The sequence below is a fragment of the Orycteropus afer genome, unplaced genomic scaffold, assembly GCF_000298275.1.
Source record: "Orycteropus afer afer isolate SDZICR_OR568_19922 unplaced genomic scaffold, OryAfe1.0 scaffold00172, whole genome shotgun sequence".
Classification (NCBI taxonomy): Eukaryota; Metazoa; Chordata; class Mammalia; order Tubulidentata; family Orycteropodidae; genus Orycteropus; species Orycteropus afer.
In genome coordinates this window covers 3,544,052-3,549,238 of record NW_006921759.1, presented here as the reverse complement: position 1 = coordinate 3,549,238, position 5,187 = coordinate 3,544,052, and positions in this window count along the sequence as shown.

The following is a 5,187-nucleotide window of genomic DNA, read 5'->3' as shown; positions in this document are numbered from 1 at the left end:
CAAGAAGCTATCTTCCAATTATTAAAGATTCCACTATCCAGTCTAAGACTGTCAGGTATTTTTCATAAAATATAATTAAGCCTATAATTCAAAACCATCCATACAACAAAATAGGCAATTAATTCTTTTGCTCAAGTGTTTATTCAAAGCATAGCTTTCATGACATATTAAATGTCACACTCGGGTTCTGCTATTAACAGATCACTTCAGTTTCTTCCAATTATTAGTACTGATTTGGACTGCTATAACAAGAAAACCTTGCTCTTATTAATTCCCATGAAGAATTTCACCCTTATAATTGTTATGGGTCCTATTTCAGTGCCATTACAAGAATATGCTTCTGTCCAAAATTCCCTGCCTCTACAAGGCTGAGGAAAACTCACTAACATTCAGCAATACTTACTGCTTTGCCTTCCTAAACTGTCATCCTCAGGAAACCACAATTCTTACTTGAGGCTAGTACAGCCATTTACTATGGGAGGCTGCTGGAATTACCACCTTCTTGAGAATCTAAATTTGCTAACAGCAATATAGGGCAATATGTAATTAGGCCAAGTCCTCAAGAAAACAAAAGCAAAAGTGAATTTCAATCCTGATGATTACCAATTCATGATGCAATGGATGACTTGAGATCAGTGACAAACCAAAGGCAGGCCAGGACTGGATGTAGTAAGGCAGTGCATTTTTGCAGAAAATTTACAAAAAAAAAGTAATCTCGTTCCCAGCCAGCAGCCACTTCCACAGCTCTCCAACCTCCACCTGGTACACCACTACTGCTGTCATCTTCCACACTCAACTTAGGGTCCATCAGTAAAATGCATAACTGCTGTAAGCTTTATGAAACGTGAACCCTTATGAAATACAAGTAACAGAAACACTTAAGAAACAGCACTTTTCACTATCTTACAGTAATAGTCCTTAAAACTAGTGTAGCTAAGATCACTTGGGGTATATTAAATACAGAATCCCAGGCAACAATTCTGATTAGAGTGACTCAGATATAGACAGTCTGCAGGCTTCTTTGAAATGCCATCCATCATAATTAACCCTTCCCAGATTTACCAGATTATTGGCCACTGATAGCAAGTAACAGGCCAAGCAAAGTCAATTAGCACAGCTGGATATTCATCTAGCTAGACTGTCCCATTACCCATGAAAATTTTGAGGCTAGACTTCTAAATCATGCTAGCAGTGAAGAGAGGATAAAATGGGCACCCTTCTCAACCTTGTCAAAAGTAGGTGGCAAAAATTATTTCTATGAAGTTTGGGGTACTTCTTAAATGTTTAAGTGCACTGATAAATTGCACTAAGAAAAGCTCTCCAAAAATTTTACTTTATTAAGATGTGTCAGTTTTCTATGCAAAGATCTAGATTTTGAAATTTCATGTTAAATTGACCCCCATCCAAAAAATTTCGTTAGATATTGCAGGATCAAGACAAATACTGTTGGACAGCAAGTTCAGTCCTGGTTTTACAAGTATCTCCAGGTCTTAAACATGCTGTTTTTAGTTGATATTAACTCTTAAGTACTTTTATAGTACAAACAAAAAAAACCCAAACGCACTGCCGTCTAGTCGGATCCCACTCATAGCTACCCCTTGTGGGTTTTCAAGGCAGTATCACGTTAGTAAATTGTTTATAGTACAAGGGTATCATAATTACTTCAAACAAAACTTCTCCAAGCAGTAAAACAATAAAAGTACACAAACTAAGCAAGATTCTGTAGAACAGAAAGGACTAATAGTAAAACCAAAAAACAAACTCACTGCCATTGAGTCAATCTCATAACAACCCCCCCCCCCATTGGCTTTCCAAGGTGATAAATCTTTATAGAAGTAGATTGCTCCATTTTCCTTCCATAGAGCAGCTCATGGGTTTGGACCGCCAACCTTCTGGTTAGCAATCAAACGCCTTAGGCACTAAGCCACCAGAGCTCCTTAAAAACTAATAATGGGATGCTAAAATTATTGTTGAGAGTAGCTTTCAAAATGATCTCAACCTAAACCTAACTGGCACCTGGACAGGTGTTTCACACATAACACTCCTCTTACTTGTGCAAAAGTAAGTACAATAAAGCAATGTCATCCCAGTAAATGTAATATGCTACCAAGACTTACAACCCAATTATTAATACACACTGAAGGTTAGGAAAGGAATAGAGGAAACCCAGAACCTCAGAAAGACCGGTTAACTCACCTGGCAGCAGACACCTCTAGCAAACCTAAAGGTATTAAAGTTTGAATTTAGGACAGTAAACCTAGAATGCTCTTGTCACTTGAGAAAAGGTAAGATCAGCAGTTCTGTCATTCTAACAAGAGTTTACAAAACTGATAGCATACTGAGATCAAACTTAAGAGATTATTTCTATAATAAACTAGCATATTTGCTGACTTTATTGGCCAAATCCATAAGGGTCCCGAGCTACTTCTGAGTATTTTAATTTCCCTGCCCCTTTCCATCCCCCAATTTTCCCACACCACCACCTACACACAAAAATAAGATTGGTTAAGGGGGAAAAAAGGTAATTCCAGCCCTTTATAACATCATACTAGAAACCACAGTAAAAAAAAATTTTTTTTTTTTTTTAGGGGAAGGAAGACAACATAAAACCTTCAGGACAAAGGACAGGAGAGGAGACAACAGCAACATTTTAGAAGCTACAAAACATAATGATCAAATGATACCAACTAAGCAGACTTTAGAAAAGTTAATCTTCCATCTGAGATTACTGCTCCCGCACGGCTTAGTAAATGGCAGTACAAGTACCTCTGAAAATAGAGCTATATGGGACTAAAAAAGGGTTTGGTTCCAAGTGTCTGACAGCTAAACTCCCAGGTCCTCTCTGTCCTGCCGGACAACTAACCAACCCATGCAGAAGACTGGAGATTAAGTCTTTGAAGAGGTAAGACAGAGTGGTCTTTGGACTGAATAGGAATACAGTGAAGATAAAGGAATTAAAGTAGATGTTTTCTCAACATTCTTCCCCCAGTGGGATCCCTTAACAATGACAGCCAGGTTTTTCACTTTTCAGGCAGAAGAGACTTCTCTGGGGAACCTGACTAGCCCAAGGCAGGGAAGGGGGTTGGGTAAGATGCTATCCTGTATCGAGGTGTTCAAGAGAATGAGACAGCCAGATCATCCAACAACGAACCTCACAGTTGACAAGCCCCTCAGAGCCCCACACGTATCTGAAACTTCCAATCAACTTTAAAATGCTCCATGAACTACTCAAACGTTTGAAGAAAATGTCTAATATGAAAGTTAGACACTAAAGCAACAGGAGAGAAAAGGATTTGGAGGAAACAACCTTTAAAAAGTTATATATGTATATAGTTTAATAACCATAGAGATGACAAAAAAATAATATATCCATGAAGGACAGGTTGCTATTACAGTTTGGGAGTAGGCGACTACTAGAAATTACAGGTGATTGGCACTTAAAAAATTTTAAAAAAGAAAGGTTGAACGATGAATTTGTATAAATGCCCCACAAAGCAGAATAGACTAGGGTGAAAAACATGTCCAGGGTTCACACTCAAATAGAGAACAGGAACCTAATTATTAATACACACTGAATGGTCAGGAGGGGGGTGAGGGGGAAAAAAATCATTTACATTCCCCAGAATCAAACATCAAGTTCACAGAATGACAGGATCCACTGATTATCCAAAACAGATACAGACTGAGTCACAAAATTCTGAAACACTCATAACAGAAAATCCTAAGGGATTTCAAGGTCAAAAAGACTTCAAACCAAAGATCAAGAACCAGAATAGCATTGAAGTCTTCACTCTTACACCATTAGTGTTTGATTGACTTGCAACCTAGAATTCTGTAGCTAGTCAAGCTAACCAAGTTAGAGAGGGCAGAAGAGACCTTTTTAGATATGGTCTCAAAAGCTACTGGAAAATGTACTGCACCAGGACCCAGGAAATGAGGATTCAGAAAACAAAGGACCTAATTGAAGTGCAAAGAGTGATGATGCCCAAGGCAATCACAGCTTATTAGTTAAATAGTTAAAACAATTAAGCTGATAATTACCAAACTGATGTTTATCAACAGATAATTTCTCAACTCTGTGGAAGATTGAAAATAAATTGATACAGAGAAAAATCTAGTTCATGAGATAATGACAGAAACCAATCTGAGAATACGTGCATCAGATATATGGGAGCAAACAGAAAAATGGGTAAAGTTATTTTTCAATTCTATGTGCAAGTATTTCCATAAATAGAAGCGTACCACTGCAAAATTATAAACATTCGTTATTAGCTGCCTGAGTGAGCCTTGCCTCATGAGGACATCATGCACAATGGGATCAGACTTACAATACATGAAGTTTACACTGGCTGATTTCGTGGCTTAGATCACCACGCCTTTCTTTCCAGTCTCAGAAAACATTAAATTACTGGGGGCAAAAAATTAAATCCAAGCACACCATTAGTATCTCCTTGCTTTCTGCTAATATTCCATCAGCTAGTATCTGGGATAGGGTAACATGTTAGCATTGTAACAAAAATCAAAACCTGGCAGCTTTGTATTAACCACTGAAAACAATTTTTTAATCCAATCAATTTTAACTCCCTTTAAAGAGTTTCAGATGTGGGATATATGTAAGACATGACATTACAGCCAAACAATCTCAAAACAAATTGACTTGAGTTAGCCAACTTTTTCTGTAAAGGGCCCAGATAACTGTCTTTGGTTGTGCAGGTGCTACAAGGCCTCTATAAACTACTTGTTGCAGTACAAACACAGCCATACAATACATAATCAAATGAGGATAAACAAATGTGTCCTGACACTTCGTTCAACAGAAACAGGCTGTGGGCCTGTTACACATTAATCATAAAACTTGGCTTATTTTGCTCATCAAACTTGTCTAGCTGAAGGCCATATTCTCGACAGGCATTAATTCAACTCCAAAAATGCAGAATTACAACGGATTTTAATCATTTCACTCTACTATAGAAATAGACCATTTTCCATTTTAACATTCTATTTCTAGATAATTCTCAACAGTCTGACTTGAAGGACTAAACAGGATCTTAAACTACCACTCAGGATTGAGTATGTATTAGCATTCACTTGAGTAATAACTACAAAGGATTTTCCAAGTTGAAGGTAATCAATTCCCTAAATGGTAATAATGGATTATCAGGAATCTTCCAACTCAGAGGTTACTAA